The sequence below is a fragment of the Apostichopus japonicus genome, chromosome 9 (genome assembly GCF_037975245.1).
Source record: "Apostichopus japonicus isolate 1M-3 chromosome 9, ASM3797524v1, whole genome shotgun sequence".
NCBI classification, from domain to species: Eukaryota; Metazoa; Echinodermata; class Holothuroidea; order Aspidochirotida; family Stichopodidae; genus Apostichopus; species Apostichopus japonicus.
Window position 1 is genome coordinate 4,530,235 of NC_092569.1, and position 18,136 is coordinate 4,548,370.

At 39.8% G+C, this 18,136-nt stretch overlaps 1 protein-coding gene and 1 long non-coding RNA gene across 3 annotated transcripts in view; one reads left to right on the plus strand and one right to left on the minus strand.

Moving 5' to 3' along the window:
• LOC139974427 (uncharacterized) overlaps nucleotides 1–18,136 on the plus strand; it is a 37,416-nt gene that overhangs the window by 15,511 nt on the left and 3,769 nt on the right. Inside the window, exons 7-13 of one of the 2 annotated variants that reach the window (XR_011795480.1) lie at nucleotides 3,207–3,324; nucleotides 6,445–6,518; nucleotides 9,272–9,389; nucleotides 10,093–10,160; nucleotides 12,486–12,559; nucleotides 15,312–15,429; nucleotides 17,818–17,925. This is a non-coding gene — a long non-coding RNA (uncharacterized lncRNA). The remainder of the gene's footprint in view (nucleotides 1–3,206; nucleotides 3,325–6,444; nucleotides 6,519–9,271; nucleotides 9,390–10,092; nucleotides 10,161–12,485; nucleotides 12,560–15,311; nucleotides 15,430–17,817; nucleotides 17,926–18,136) is intronic. The other variant, XR_011795479.1, reaches the window with a different exon arrangement.
• Nucleotides 1–18,136, minus strand: part of LOC139974423 (GDP-fucose protein O-fucosyltransferase 1-like) — a 45,199-nt gene that overhangs the window by 13,495 nt on the left and 13,568 nt on the right. The window lies entirely within an intron of this gene.

Consider the following 18,136-nt stretch of genomic DNA (forward strand, 5'->3'; position numbering starts at 1 on the left):
TCATATTATGACCTACGAAAATAGGTCATGAAAAGGGTATTGACCCAGTGAGGTTTATAATATTTTGTGTATACTTGGCTATTGTATACAAACTCCCATTGCGCACTAGTTAATTGAGGTATTTCCCATAATTCCATTCTCTACCCAGAAAAATAAAATTGTTCACAGGACTTTTTGTTTCATGTCATTTGTTGGTCCCACTGCATATAACTATATTAACCAGCATAAGGAAGGCGTAATGTGACAACACAACACAACCACATCAGTTAACTCTCTAAATGTTATTACAATATATGTGATTGGTTTATAACAGACATTAATTTAACAATTCAGGTTCTTTTCTGGAAGACAAAGTTGCTTTTCTTCAAATTTTTGATAGATTGTCGCTGATGAAACAGTTATTGTGGACAGCGAATTACAATCTTGTGAAGACGCCGTTATAGTCAGTGAAAGGTAAGAAATTATATCAGCTTTTCAGTATAATATTAGCTGTATTACAATTTTCTTTCTCATCTATACATGCCCGTTGGTACGGATATGTAAAGCTGTTATTTTCAGGCTGAACTTGTTCATAAATTTCCCCGAGAATGGCCTGTAGGGGCGCTTTCGGCACTATCTAAGCGGAGCGCCACCAAAGGTTGGCGCGTACAGAATTTTTTTGAGTAAAGATATTCCCTAGATCGCCAGAAATGACCCTTTCCGGGCCTTGCTAATTTGCAGATAAACGAAGAATAAATATGTGTCATCACCATTTGTGACAAGTCGGAAGTTTATATGGGTGTTGAAAGTACATGCGCTTCATCACAATCCCTGTGGTATCTTTGTGAGTGCTCATGTTATCGAAAAAATAGATCGAAAACCCCGTATAGTTCTTGGAAAAAGTTTCGTACAACAGAATTAAGTTCCGATAAATTAAATGCCGCCGTACATTAGAGCATTTTGTCAGTAAACTACACCAACAAAATGTGACAAATGTCAATAGGTAGATGAGAGTGCAATAAAAAAGTCAATAATCGAGAATAAGCAGTCCATTTGAGTCCGTCAGGAGGGGGGGGCATCCACCCCTTACTGTTTGGAGGCTCCCCCACTGTTGGCCGGTAGTTCTCAGCGATAGTGTTGTCTCTTTTCTTGAAAATTTGGTTTTTTAGCGGTTTTAAGAGTATCAGGGTACATCCCAGAAGTGAAAACCTGATGGAAAATGTAACAGGGTATCGAGCCAATGACGGGAGTACACAGTACACATGTGAGAAATATGTGTATGATGTCAGCATTTTTTTACCTTTAACATCTTCTTTGGCATTCAAGTACCTGGAAACCACCTTTCTATAAGGGTATAGTATTGCTCACTAGCTTGTTTGATCAGTTAATGCACACTGGTTACAAGATACTGATTGGCTGTTTATATATATTAGTATTTATTTGTATGTTAGGGATCATTATGGATATTTTATAAAAGAGTGACAAAGGCAAAGTTTGCCCGAGCAGTCGAACACACAGATTCAGTAGTAAACATTATGTGTGTTGTAGTCTTGTAGAGCAATAATTATTGGACGGTCGTTAACATGTGTGTTCAGTACAGTGCGACTACTGTAGACTTCTCGGCCTATGCGCTATATCACGTCAGGTTTTTCAGCAACTATAGTCTACTGCCGGTCGGCGGTCGAAGGGTCGTTCATGAGTGGTCATCATGGAGATTCGAGACCATTCAGACCAATGATACATTTTTCGCACATGTAATTTTTTATTATGACACCCAAATTCCCAGTGGGGGGCAACTGGGGGCGACAAGCTTTCATGGGGGGCTATCGGCCCCCTCCGTAGCTACGTCACTGTTCACAGGTCACACCATAACTTCTCCATGCTTGGATTTGAGGTAGTTTAAGACCGATTTAGAAATTCGTAAGTGCAACAGAAATAGTCCGCAAGGAGAGCTGGCACAGGCTGGGAAGCACTATGCTAACCTAAACATTCACAATATCTTCTTGCTGAAAACTGAATATTCAAATTGTGTAAAATTTGTGACTATCATTTACAGTCCAAGCCACCAGCTATCATGCGGTGGATAGCACCATGGGCCTGAAAAGTTTACCTTTGTCCTCAAAAATGTCTCTTAAAGGACCTTACGAAGAGACTCTTTTCTCTGGTGGGGGGAAAGGTGTTTCGGAAGGGCATTTTCGCGGGTTACACCATTACTTCTCCATGCTTGGATTCGAGGGATGGTAGGCTATGTATCTGTACAGCCTGAAAATAAAAATGATGAGAGTTCAGATGTATTACTGTGGGCCCATGATGTCCACAATAACAAGCAGTGATACAATGTACAGTTATTGTTATATTTGTTGTGAATTTACACCTTCCATGTTTCATGAAACATTCTTTACAGTTTCAGACAATTGATTTGCAAAACTCCAGACCTAAGTACTAGCCTAGAATTAGTAGTAATGAGTATAAAAAGACACATATGCCTACCTAACATGGCTGCATAATGCAGTTTACATCGCTGAGCCACACTTTCAGTATTCAACCAACCTTACTAGTAGTAGTTCTATGCAGCATACTGTACATGTATGATGTACTCTCATTAGCAGCACCGGGGTAGTACAATACATAGCCAACACACTGTACATAGGGGTTGTAAAGTCTGATGGTTGTAAGTCACCGTAATACAACGCACAATACGGTTTAGGCAGTTCCCAGAATTTCAACGTCCAAGAATGGACTGGATTTTTTTTTAAATTTTCTTTGCTACAAAATTCAATCAGTTTGTATGTTCCTTGCAATCATTCCGAACAGTTTTCTTCTTCGATATGTTGTGGAGCTTCAATTTTGGCTCATTGAACAGGCTCGGGTGGGTTACCAGTGTTTATCAGAAATTATAGCGCCGAAGACGTTAACATGATTGCCGTCTGTAACAAGCATTAGCATGATGAGTTTCCTTTTGGTGCCGAATTTTGCTGTTTAGCAGTAGCGTATCCAGTACACAGGCTGGAAAATTACATGGGGCATATCAGGGAAGGGAATAAGAAACGCACTTTCCACTAAAGATACAAGGTATTTCTTCCGCACATATCCTTCACAGAGACAAGATGCTCTCCTTTAGACATTTGCTTTCGGTGATGTGATTAATTTGGTGCATCAGTGATGTTAGTCTTGTTATCAATATTAATAGCTTTTTATTAATTAAATTCCTTTGTTTTATGCACCAGCTTTCCTGTACGACGAAGACATTGCCGAGCTCCCGTCAGTCGAACCAATCAGACCGCAAGAACTGGTCAAGTGGGTGAGGCCTGGTGACATAGCTTATCATCACATTGATTTGATCAGGTACGTTAGTACTTGAAACCCATATTGTCATACCGCATGTTGAGTCCTTGTTGAGACAAGGAGACTTGGTGTCATCGTGTATTGTGTTTTGCAACTTTGGTTGTATGGTTTATGGCACTTGTAGTAATTGGCTGGTGTATGTGAGGCTTGAAATGTCACTTGTAGATATCATTTCATTAGTTAGTCAAGAAAATTTAAGGAAAACCTCTGTTAAGTTGTAAATAATATATATTTAGTTGATGGATTTCACTTGTAGGAAGTTCCATTTCAAACTTATCAGTGAAGTATTCTTACTTAGCCATTTGCAGTTTACCATTGATTCAGGGAAGAAATTGACAAAATTTGTGCAAAACTTACATCAAAACTCTCATGCAGATTATTCTAGATCTGGGTCATTTGTATTATTTTTCACCGTCTGTAGTTTGAGGACAAACTACGGGTGCAGGGGAGAATGTGGAGAAATGGGATCTATTTTAACTTGTTGCTAGGCAACTAAGCAGGAGGTCAGGCTCCACGATTTGTTTACTGTTTGCGTTATCGGGTCACTTGCGGAAAGATAACAAGCATTTTCAGGTTTTATCTCCAAAAGCAGTTTGACTGGCTCTCTTTCCGTTTGCACAGTGAACAGATAACACACTCTACATCTCTAGATTTCTGTTGTAACTTTCCTGCAAATTTTACTTTATTCCTCTGTGATTTCAAGACCACAGCTATGTGAGAGCACTGGCGGATCCAAGGGGGGGCCAAGGGGGGCCATGGCCCCCCCCCAAAGGTGAGCCAAAAAGTGTTTCCAAACATCCGCTAAATCTTAAAAAATCGAGAGGAATATCAGTGGTAGACTAGTCTAAACCTTTTCGTTTTCTGGTTTAAAATTAAATGTACAGCTCCCAACTGACCCGCAATTCGCGGGAATTAGACCCGCATTCTAACACCCAAACCCACTGACCCGCACAAGCGTCCGAAAAAAACGCAAGTATACATATCAAGTATACATACAAGTATACATACATACATACATACATACATACATACATACATACATACATACATACATACATACATACATACATACATACATACATACATACATACATACAAGTATACATACAAGTATACATACATCAAGTATACATGTCAAGTATACATGTCAAGTATACATAAAAAAATTTGCATCAATTTTTGACTTAGCAACCATCATTTCTTTAGCATTTATCATAATAGAGTATAAAACCTCCTTTACAGCATCATTTGAACCTGAAATTAGCCTATATTTCTTTTCATTGGGGCGAGCAGCGAACATTTTCATGCCACGGGAAGGAATGAATTATCACCTACTATTCAATTTATTGATGTTACACACAAAAAAATGCATATTTCTCAGAAAATTTTGGGTGACAAAAGCCTTTCTAAGTGCCACCATTTTACATGTAGGCATCACCAGGATTCCAAAAAAAATCAAAAGGGGAGGGGGACACCCCCTCCCCTTATACCCTTCCCCAGGACGGCGATTCGTGGCATGGACCAGCATTTGCCTTCTCAAGAGTTGGGAGCTATGTAAATGTATGCATGGGCGGCGATCCTGGGGAGGGGGAAGGGGGGATATATCCCCCCATGAAAATGGGTGGAGGGGATGTAATACACCATATCCCCCCCACCAAATGCCAGGGATAAGAATATTTTCATGCCTACATTTATGTATCATCGTGAATGTACGGCTCCTTTTTAGCTTCATTTCTCGCCTACCATAAACGCAGTGCGATCTTTTCAAATAAACCGTCTTTATCTTTATCACGGTATTGATATAGTTCATATATGCACCCTCATAGTATTCATATAGGCCCTATAGTAGGCCTACACACGTACATGTTCCCTCGAACAGCTGAGAATCTCATGTTACCAGGGTAATGCTTAATACACGTTTCACCTGGATGCACTAGCAATCGGTACCTAGGAATGTAACTATGTGTAATTGTGTATTGCATGTGTATAGGCCTATAATAGCCTGCATAAGGCCATTTTCTTCATCGAATAATATAAAAGAGCTCTCGAACATTCTAACGTAGCGCCTGAAACAAGATTGACAGGGGCAATTTTCCCAAAATAACACCTGAAATTCAAAAAAAAGTATTTTGGATCCTGATTATGAGATATTTCGGACATGATATCCCTACTTTAAAGTTGGGTATATGCCGCTTGGAAACCTTGGGAAGTGCCGTTTCGGGCCATCTAGAGGGTTTGTAAATCCCCAAATTTTCTTGTACGCTTCGCGCCAACTCATGGTGGCGCTACGCTTAGATAGTAAACAAGGTCATATACCCCCCACTCGGAAGAACGGATCGCCGCCCATGAATGTATGAGCATGTGGATTTCCAGTTTAACACAATTTTGCAGTTACAGGCTGGTTGTAAGAAATTTATAAACTACGAGAAATAAAATTTCTTGAGAAAGATGATCCCAAATTTGTTTTATAAATATTTTAGAAAATTACACCTGGGAAACATTTTTTTTAGAAGTAAATTAACATCACCATTGTACACTTTTGTCGCACCAAATTGCATCTGAGGGCATTCAGCAATAGAAAATTTTCCAAAGGGGAGGGGGCCACCCCCTCCACTTAGACCCCTCCCCCATATCACTCTAATGCCACTTTGGCCCCTCCCAAACAAAGGCCCTGGATCCGCCAGTGTGTGAGAGTGAGTAGGATCTATCTTTTATAAGTTTTGTTGAGTTATGGGTTTTATTCATATTATGACCTACGAAAATAGGTCATGAAAAGGGTATTGACCCAGTGAGGTTTATAATATTTTGTGTATACTTGGCTATTGTATACAAACTCCCATTGCGCACTAGTTAATTGAGGTATTTCCCATAATTCCATTCTCTACCCAGAAAAATAAAATTGTTCACAGGACTTTTTGTTTCATGTCATTTGTTGGTCCCACTGCATATAACTATATTAACCAGCATAAGGAAGGCGTAATGTGACAACACAACACAACCACATCAGTTAACTCTCTAAATGTTATTACAATATATGTGATTGGTTTATAACAGACATTAATTTAACAATTCAGGTTCTTTTCTGGAAGACAAAGTTGCTTTTCTTCAAATTTTTGATAGATTGTCGCTGATGAAACAGTTATTGTGGACAGCGAATTACAATCTTGTGAAGACGCCGTTATAGTCAGTGAAAGGTAAGAAATTATATCAGCTTTTCAGTATAATATTAGCTGTATTACAATTTTCTTTCTCATCTATACATGCCCGTTGGTACGGATATGTAAAGCTGTTATTTTCAGGCTGAACTTGTTCATAAATTTCCCCGAGAATGGCCTGTAGGGGCGCTTTCGGCACTATCTAAGCGGAGCGCCACCAAAGGTTGGCGCGTACAGAATTTTTTTGAGTAAAGATATTCCCTAGATCGCCAGAAATGACCCTTTCCGGGCCTTGCTAATTTGCAGATAAACGAAGAATAAATATGTGTCATCACCATTTGTGACAAGTCGGAAGTTTATATGGGTGTTGAAAGTACATGCGCTTCATCACAATCCCTGTGGTATCTTTGTGAGTGCTCATGTTATCGAAAAAATAGATCGAAAACCCCGTATAGTTCTTGGAAAAAGTTTCGTACAACAGAATTAAGTTCCGATAAATTAAATGCCGCCGTACATTAGAGCATTTTGTCAGTAAACTACACCAACAAAATGTGACAAATGTCAATAGGTAGATGAGAGTGCAATAAAAAAGTCAATAATCGAGAATAAGCAGTCCATTTGAGTCCGTCAGGAGGGGGGGGCATCCACCCCTTACTGTTTGGAGGCTCCCCCACTGTTGGCCGGTAGTTCTCAGCGATAGTGTTGTCTCTTTTCTTGAAAATTTGGTTTTTTAGCGGTTTTAAGAGTATCAGGGTACATCCCAGAAGTGAAAACCTGATGGAAAATGTAACAGGGTATCGAGCCAATGACGGGAGTACACAGTACACATGTGAGAAATATGTGTATGATGTCAGCATTTTTTTACCTTTAACATCTTCTTTGGCATTCAAGTACCTGGAAACCACCTTTCTATAAGGGTATAGTATTGCTCACTAGCTTGTTTGATCAGTTAATGCACACTGGTTACAAGATACTGATTGGCTGTTTATATATATTAGTATTTATTTGTATGTTAGGGATCATTATGGATATTTTATAAAAGAGTGACAAAGGCAAAGTTTGCCCGAGCAGTCGAACACACAGATTCAGTAGTAAACATTATGTGTGTTGTAGTCTTGTAGAGCAATAATTATTGGACGGTCGTTAACATGTGTGTTCAGTACAGTGCGACTACTGTAGACTTCTCGGCCTATGCGCTATATCACGTCAGGTTTTTCAGCAACTATAGTCTACTGCCGGTCGGCGGTCGAAGGGTCGTTCATGAGTGGTCATCATGGAGATTCGAGACCATTCAGACCAATGATACATTTTTCGCACATGTAATTTTTTATTATGACACCCAAATTCCCAGTGGGGGGCAACTGGGGGCGACAAGCTTTCATGGGGGGCTATCGGCCCCCTCCGTAGCTACGTCACTGTTCACAGGTCACACCATAACTTCTCCATGCTTGGATTTGAGGTAGTTTAAGACCGATTTAGAAATTCGTAAGTGCAACAGAAATAGTCCGCAAGGAGAGCTGGCACAGGCTGGGAAGCACTATGCTAACCTAAACATTCACAATATCTTCTTGCTGAAAACTGAATATTCAAATTGTGTAAAATTTGTGACTATCATTTACAGTCCAAGCCACCAGCTATCATGCGGTGGATAGCACCATGGGCCTGAAAAGTTTACCTTTGTCCTCAAAAATGTCTCTTAAAGGACCTTACGAAGAGACTCTTTTCTCTGGTGGGGGGAAAGGTGTTTCGGAAGGGCATTTTCGCGGGTTACACCATTACTTCTCCATGCTTGGATTCGAGGGATGGTAGGCTATGTATCTGTACAGCCTGAAAATAAAAATGATGAGAGTTCAGATGTATTACTGTGGGCCCATGATGTCCACAATAACAAGCAGTGATACAATGTACAGTTATTGTTATATTTGTTGTGAATTTACACCTTCCATGTTTCATGAAACATTCTTTACAGTTTCAGACAATTGATTTGCAAAACTCCAGACCTAAGTACTAGCCTAGAATTAGTAGTAATGAGTATAAAAAGACACATATGCCTACCTAACATGGCTGCATAATGCAGTTTACATCGCTGAGCCACACTTTCAGTATTCAACCAACCTTACTAGTAGTAGTTCTATGCAGCATACTGTACATGTATGATGTACTCTCATTAGCAGCACCGGGGTAGTACAATACATAGCCAACACACTGTACATAGGGGTTGTAAAGTCTGATGGTTGTAAGTCACCGTAATACAACGCACAATACGGTTTAGGCAGTTCCCAGAATTTCAACGTCCAAGAATGGACTGGATTTTTTTTTAAATTTTCTTTGCTACAAAATTCAATCAGTTTGTATGTTCCTTGCAATCATTCCGAACAGTTTTCTTCTTCGATATGTTGTGGAGCTTCAATTTTGGCTCATTGAACAGGCTCGGGTGGGTTACCAGTGTTTATCAGAAATTATAGCGCCGAAGACGTTAACATGATTGCCGTCTGTAACAAGCATTAGCATGATGAGTTTCCTTTTGGTGCCGAATTTTGCTGTTTAGCAGTAGCGTATCCAGTACACAGGCTGGAAAATTACATGGGGCATATCAGGGAAGGGAATAAGAAACGCACTTTCCACTAAAGATACAAGGTATTTCTTCCGCACATATCCTTCACAGAGACAAGATGCTCTCCTTTAGACATTTGCTTTCGGTGATGTGATTAATTTGGTGCATCAGTGATGTTAGTCTTGTTATCAATATTAATAGCTTTTTATTAATTAAATTCCTTTGTTTTATGCACCAGCTTTCCTGTACGACGAAGACATTGCCGAGCTCCCGTCAGTCGAACCAATCAGACCGCAAGAACTGGTCAAGTGGGTGAGGCCTGGTGACATAGCTTATCATCACATTGATTTGATCAGGTACGTTAGTACTTGAAACCCATATTGTCATACCGCATGTTGAGTCCTTGTTGAGACAAGGAGACTTGGTGTCATCGTGTATTGTGTTTTGCAACTTTGGTTGTATGGTTTATGGCACTTGTAGTAATTGGCTGGTGTATGTGAGGCTTGAAATGTCACTTGTAGATATCATTTCATTAGTTAGTCAAGAAAATTTAAGGAAAACCTCTGTTAAGTTGTAAATAATATATATTTAGTTGATGGATTTCACTTGTAGGAAGTTCCATTTCAAACTTATCAGTGAAGTATTCTTACTTAGCCATTTGCAGTTTACCATTGATTCAGGGAAGAAATTGACAAAATTTGTGCAAAACTTACATCAAAACTCTCATGCAGATTATTCTAGATCTGGGTCATTTGTATTATTTTTCACCGTCTGTAGTTTGAGGACAAACTACGGGTGCAGGGGAGAATGTGGAGAAATGGGATCTATTTTAACTTGTTGCTAGGCAACTAAGCAGGAGGTCAGGCTCCACGATTTGTTTACTGTTTGCGTTATCGGGTCACTTGCGGAAAGATAACAAGCATTTTCAGGTTTTATCTCCAAAAGCAGTTTGACTGGCTCTCTTTCCGTTTGCACAGTGAACAGATAACACACTCTACATCTCTAGATTTCTGTTGTAACTTTCCTGCAAATTTTACTTTATTCCTCTGTGATTTCAAGACCACAGCTATGTGAGAGCACTGGCGGATCCAAGGGGGGGCCAAGGGGGGCCATGGCCCCCCCCAAAGGTGAGCCAAAAAGTGTTTCCAAACATCCGCTAAATCTTAAAAAATCGAGAGGAATATCAGTGGTAGACTAGTCTAAACCTTTTCGTTTTCTGGTTTAAAATTAAATGTACAGCTCCCAACTGACCCGCAATTCGCGGGAATTAGACCCGCATTCTAACACCCAAACCCACTGACCCGCACAAGCGTCCGAAAAAAACGCAAGTATACATATCAAGTATACATACAAGTATACATACAAGTATACATACATACATACATACATACATACATACATACATACATACATACATACATACATACATACATACATACAAGTATACATACATCAAGTATACATATCAAGTATACATGTCAAGTATACATAAAAAAATTTGCATCAATTTTTGACTTAGCAACCATCATTTCTTTAGCATTTATCATAATAGAGTATAAAACCTCCTTTACAGCATCATTTGAACCTGAAATTAGCCTATATTTCTTTTCATTGGGGCGAGCAGCGAACATTTTCATGCCACGGGAAGGAATGAATTATCACCTACTATTCAATTTATTGATGTTACACACAAAAAAATGCATATTTCTCAGAAAATTTTGGGTGACAAAAGCCTTTCTAAGTGCCACCATTTTACATGTAGGCATCACCAGGATTCCAAAAAAAATCAAAAGGGGAGGGGGACACCCCCTCCCCTTATACCCTTCCCCAGGACGGCGATTCGTGGCATGGACCAGCATTTGCCTTCTCAAGAGTTGGGAGCTATGTAAATGTATGCATGGGCGGCGATCCTGGGGAGGGGGAAGGGGGGATATATCCCCCCATGAAAATGGGTGGAGGGGATGTAATACACCATATCCCCCCCACCAAATGCCAGGGATAAGAATATTTTCATGCCTACATTTATGTATCATCGTGAATGTACGGCTCCTTTTTAGCTTCATTTCTCGCCTACCATAAACGCAGTGCGATCTTTTCAAATAAACCGTCTTTATCTTTATCACGGTATTGATATAGTTCATATATGCACCCTCATAGTATTCATATAGGCCCTATAGTAGGCCTACACACGTACATGTTCCCTCGAACAGCTGAGAATCTCATGTTACCAGGGTAATGCTTAATACACGTTTCACCTGGATGCACTAGCAATCGGTACCTAGGAATGTAACTATGTGTAATTGTGTATTGCATGTGTATAGGCCTATAATAGCCTGCATAAGGCCATTTTCTTCATCGAATAATATAAAAGAGCTCTCGAACATTCTAACGTAGCGCCTGAAACAAGATTGACAGGGGCAATTTTCCCAAAATAACACCTGAAATTCAAAAAAAAGTATTTTGGATCCTGATTATGAGATATTTCGGACATGATATCCCTACTTTAAAGTTGGGTATATGCCGCTTGGAAACCTTGGGAAGTGCCGTTTCGGGCCATCTAGAGGGTTTGTAAATCCCCAAATTTTCTTGTACGCTTCGCGCCAACTCATGGTGGCGCTACGCTTAGATAGTCAACAAGGTCATATACCCCCCACTCGGAAGAACGGATCGCCGCCCATGAATGTATGAGCATGTGGATTTCCAGTTTAACACAATTTTGCAGTTACAGGCTGGTTGTAAGAAATTTATAAACTACGAGAAATAAAATTTCTTGAGAAAGATGATCCCAAATTTGTTTTATAAATATTTTAGAAAATTACACCTGGGAAACATTTTTTTTAGAAGTAAATTAACATCACCATTGTACACTTTTGTCGCACCAAATTGCATCTGAGGGCATTCAGCAATAGAAAATTTTCCAAAGGGGAGGGGGCCACCCCCTCCACTTAGACCCCTCCCCCATATCACTCTAATGCCACTTTGGCCCCTCCCAAACAAAGGCCCTGGATCCGCCAGTGTGTGAGAGTGAGTAGGATCTATCTTTTATAAGTTTTGGTTGAGTTATGGGTTTTATTCATATTATGACCTACGAAAATAGGTCATGAAAAGGGTATTGACCCAGTGAGGTTTATAATATTTTGTGTATACTTGGCTATTGTATACAAACTCCCATTGCGCACTAGTTAATTGAGGTATTTCCCATAATTCCATTCTCTACCCAGAAAAATAAAATTGTTCACAGGACTTTTTGTTTCATGTCATTTGTTGGTCCCACTGCATATAACTATATTAACCAGCATAAGGAAGGCGTAATGTGACAACACAACACAACCACATCAGTTAACTCTCTAAATGTTATTACAATATATGTGATTGGTTTATAACAGACATTAATTTAACAATTCAGGTTCTTTTCTGGAAGACAAAGTTGCTTTTCTTCAAATTTTTGATAGATTGTCGCTGATGAAACAGTTATTGTGGACAGCGAATTACAATCTTGTGAAGACGCCGTTATAGTCAGTGAAAGGTAAGAAATTATATCAGCTTTTCAGTATAATATTAGCTGTATTACAATTTTCTTTCTCATCTATACATGCCCGTTGGTACGGATATGTAAAGCTGTTATTTTCAGGCTGAACTTGTTCATAAATTTCCCCGAGAATGGCCTGTAGGGGCGCTTTCGGCACTATCTAAGCGGAGCGCCACCAAAGGTTGGCGCGTACAGAATTTTTTTGAGTAAAGATATTCCCTAGATCGCCAGAAATGACCCTTTCCGGGCCTTGCTAATTTGCAGATAAACGAAGAATAAATATGTGTCATCACCATTTGTGACAAGTCGGAAGTTTATATGGGTGTTGAAAGTACATGCGCTTCATCACAATCCCTGTGGTATCTTTGTGAGTGCTCATGTTATCGAAAAAATAGATCGAAAACCCCGTATAGTTCTTGGAAAAAGTTTCGTACAACAGAATTAAGTTCCGATAAATTAAATGCCGCCGTACATTAGAGCATTTTGTCAGTAAACTACACCAACAAAATGTGACAAATGTCAATAGGTAGATGAGAGTGCAATAAAAAAGTCAATAATCGAGAATAAGCAGTCCATTTGAGTCCGTCAGGAGGGGGGGGCATCCACCCCTTACTGTTTGGAGGCTCCCCCACTGTTGGCCGGTAGTTCTCAGCGATAGTGTTGTCTCTTTTCTTGAAAATTTGGTTTTTTAGCGGTTTTAAGAGTATCAGGGTACATCCCAGAAGTGAAAACCTGATGGAAAATGTAACAGGGTATCGAGCCAATGACGGGAGTACACAGTACACATGTGAGAAATATGTGTATGATGTCAGCATTTTTTACCTTTAACATCTTCTTTGGCATTCAAGTACCTGGAAACCACCTTTCTATAAGGGTATAGTATTGCTCACTAGCTTGTTTGATCAGTTAATGCACACTGGTTACAAGATACTGATTGGCTGTTTATATATATTAGTATTTATTTGTATGTTAGGGATCATTATGGATATTTTATAAAAGAGTGACAAAGGCAAAGTTTGCCCGAGCAGTCGAACACACAGATTCAGTAGTAAACATTATGTGTGTTGTAGTCTTGTAGAGCAATAATTATTGGACGGTCGTTAACATGTGTGTTCAGTACAGTGCGACTACTGTAGACTTCTCGGCCTATGCGCTATATCACGTCAGGTTTTTCAGCAACTATAGTCTACTGCCGGTCGGCGGTCGAAGGGTCGTTCATGAGTGGTCATCATGGAGATTCGAGACCATTCAGACCAATGATACATTTTTCGCACATGTAATTTTTTATTATGACACCCAAATTCCCAGTGGGGGGCAACTGGGGGCGACAAGCTTTCATGGGGGGCTATCGGCCCCCTCCGTAGCTACGTCACTGTTCACAGGTCACACCATAACTTCTCCATGCTTGGATTTGAGGTAGTTTAAGACCGATTTAGAAATTCGTAAGTGCAACAGAAATAGTCCGCAAGGAGAGCTGGCACAGGCTGGGAAGCACTATGCTAACCTAAACATTCACAATATCTTCTTGCTGAAAACTGAATATTCAAATTGTGTAAAATTTGTGACTATCATTTACAGTCCAAGCCACCAGCTATCATGCGGTGGATAGCACCATGGGCCTGAAAAGTTTACCTTTGTCCTCAAAAATGTCTCTTAAAGGACCTTACGAAGAGACTCTTTTCTCTGGTGGGGGGAAAGGTGTTTCGGAAGGGCATTTTCGCGGGTTACACCATTACTTCTCCATGCTTGGATTCGAGGGATGGTAGGCTATGTATCTGTACAGCCTGAAAATAAAAATGATGAGAGTTCAGATGTATTACTGTGGGCCCATGATGTCCACAATAACAAGCAGTGATACAATGTACAGTTATTGTTATATTTGTTGTGAATTTACACCTTCCATGTTTCATGAAACATTCTTTACAGTTTCAGACAATTGATTTGCAAAACTCCAGACCTAAGTACTAGCCTAGAATTAGTAGTAATGAGTATAAAAAGACACATATGCCTACCTAACATGGCTGCATAATGCAGTTTACATCGCTGAGCCACACTTTCAGTATTCAACCAACCTTACTAGTAGTAGTTCTACGCAGCATACTGTACATGTATGATGTACTCTCATTAGCAGCACCGGGGTAGTACAATACATAGCCAACACACTGTACATAGGGGTTGTAAAGTCTGATGGTTGTAAGTCACCGTAATACAACGCACAATACGGTTTAGGCAGTTCCCAGAATTTCAACGTCCAAGAATGGACTGGATTTTTTTTTAAATTTTCTTTGCTACAAAATTCAATCAGTTTGTATGTTCCTTGCAATCATTCCGAACAGTTTTCTTCTTCGATATGTTGTGGAGCTTCAATTTTGGCTCATTGAACAGGCTCGGGTGGGTTACCAGTGTTTATCAGAAATTATAGCGCCGAAGACGTTAACATGATTGCCGTCTGTAACAAGCATTAGCATGATGAGTTTCCTTTTGGTGCCGAATTTTGCTGTTTAGCAGTAGCGTATCCAGTACACAGGCTGGAAAATTACATGGGGCATATCAGGGAAGGGAATAAGAAACGCACTTTCCACTAAAGATACAAGGTATTTCTTCCGCACATATCCTTCACAGAGACAAGATGCTCTCCTTTAGACATTTGCTTTCGGTGATGTGATTAATTTGGTGCATCAGTGATGTTAGTCTTGTTATCAATATTAATAGCTTTTTATTAATTAAATTCCTTTGTTTTATGCACCAGCTTTCCTGTACGACGAAGACATTGCCGAGCTCCCGTCAGTCGAACCAATCAGACCGCAAGAACTGGTCAAGTGGGTGAGGCCTGGTGACATAGCTTATCATCACATTGATTTGATCAGGTACGTTAGTACTTGAAACCCATATTGTCATACCGCATGTTGAGTCCTTGTTGAGACAAGGAGACTTGGTGTCATCGTGTATTGTGTTTTGCAACTTTGGTTGTATGGTTTATGGCACTTGTAGTAATTGGCTGGTGTATGTGAGGCTTGAAATGTCACTTGTAGATATCATTTCATTAGTTAGTCAAGAAAATTTAAGGAAAACCTCTGTTAAGTTGTAAATAATATATATTTAGTTGATGGATTTCACTTGTAGGAAGTTCCATTTCAAACTTATCAGTGAAGTATTCTTACTTAGCCATTTGCAGTTTACCATTGATTCAGGGAAGAAATTGACAAAATTTGTGCAAAACTTACATCAAAACTCTCATGCAGATTATTCTAGATCTGGGTCATTTGTATTATTTTTCACCGTCTGTAGTTTGAGGACAAACTACGGGTGCAGGGGAGAATGTGGAGAAATGGGATCTATTTTAACTTGTTGCTAGGCAACTAAGCAGGAGGTCAGGCTCCACGATTTGTTTACTGTTTGCGTTATCGGGTCACTTGCGGAAAGATAACAAGCATTTTCAGGTTTTATCTCCAAAAGCAGTTTGACTGGCTCTCTTTCCGTTTGCACAGTGAACAGATAACACACTCTACATCTCTAGATTTCTGTTGTAACTTTCCTGCAAATTTTACTTTATTCCTCTGTGATTTCAAGACCACAGCTATGTGAGAGCACTGGCGGATCCAAGGGGGGGCCAAGGGGGGCCATGGCCCCCCCAAAGGTGAGCCAAAAAGTGTTTCCAAACATCCGCTAAATCTTAAAAAATCGAGAGGAATATCAGTGGTAGACTAGTCTAAACCTTTTCGTTTTCTGGTTTAAAATTAAATGTACAGCTCCCAACTGACCCGCAATTCGCGGGAATTAGACCCGCATTCTAACACCCAAACCCACTGACCCGCACAAGCGTCCAAAAAAAACGCATTGTAATTGTCAAGTATACATAAAAAAATTTGCATCAATTTTTGACTTAGCAACCATCATTTCTTTAGCATTTATCATAATAGAGTATAAAACCTCCTTTACAGCATCATTTGAACCTGAAATTAGCCTATATTTCTTTTCATTGGGGCGAGCAGCGAACATTTTCATGCCACGGGAAGGAATGAATTATCACCTACTATTCAATTTATTGATGTTACACACAAAAAAATGCATATTTCTCAGAAAATTTTGGGTGACAAAAGCCTTTCTAAGTGCCACCATTTTACATGTAGGCATCACCAGGATTCCAAAAAAAATCAAAAGGGGAGGGGGACACCCCCTCCCCTTATACCCTTCCCCAGGACGGCGATTCGTGGCATGGACCAGCATTTGCCTTCTCAAGAGTTGGGAGCTATGTAAATGTATGCATGGGCGGCGATCCTGGGGCGGGGGAAGGGGGGATATATCCCCCCATGAAAATGGGTGGAGGGGATGTAATACACCATATCCCCCCCACCAAATGCCAGGGATAAGAATATTTTCATGCCTACATTTATGTATCATCGTGAATGTACGGCTCCTTTTTAGCTTCATTTCTCGCCTACCATAAACGCAGTGCGATCTTTTCAAATAAACCGTCTTTATCTTTATCACGGTATTGATATAGTTCATATATGCACCCTCATAGTATTCATATAGGCCCTATAGTAGGCCTACACACGTACATGTTCCCTCGAACAGCTGAGAATCTCATGTTACCAGGGTAATGCTTAATACACGTTTCACCTGGATGCACTAGCAATCGGTACCTAGGAATGTAACTATGTGTAATTGTGTATTGCATGTGTATAGGCCTATAATAGCCTGCATAAGGCCATTTTCTTCATCGAATAATATAAAAGAGCTCTCGAACATTCTAACGTAGCGCCTGAAACAAGATTGACAGGGGCAATTTTCCCAAAATAACACCCGAAATTCAAAAAAAAGTATTTTGGATCCTGATTATGAGATATTTCGGACATGATATCCCTACTTTGTTGTGGAGCTTCAATTTTGGCTCATTGAACAGGCTCGGGTGGGTTACCAGTGTTTATCAGAAATTATAGCGCCGAAGACGTTAACATGATTGCCGTCTGTAACAAGCATTAGCATGATGAGTTTCCTTTTGGTGCCGAATTTTGCTGTTTAGCAGTAGCGTATCCAGTACACAGGCTGGATAATGACATGGGGCATATAGGGGAAGGGCATAAAGAGGGGGGTAGGGAGTAGACACCTTTCATTTCTTCTCTGATACTGTATGTGAAATTGTGCATTTTGAGGCATATTTGTGCTATAAATTATGTATGTATGTATACATGGAAGGTGCATAGGGTCAATATATAAATATAAATATACCTTTGTAATTATTTTTTGTGTAGGTAGGAGAGGACTGTAAAAGGAGGTCATCCCACACACAGTGATCCCTGGGATTGGTGCCTGACTGAAGTATCCAGCCATCTAAATCAGAACACTTTTACTTTGCTCAGGTTTGTTTCCTAATTTAAAAACAAAAAATTGCATGATCATGCCTATTTACTTATAATACAGAGTAGGCCTATTGAAATTCGCTGAAGCATGCAATAGTGGTCTGCTGGGAATGTGTTTGCCACTCAGTGAGTTCTTAACAGTATTGTAGGATACGTGATATACAGTAAATATGTGTGTTTATCAGTTCCTGTATTGTGTAGTGATATGCAG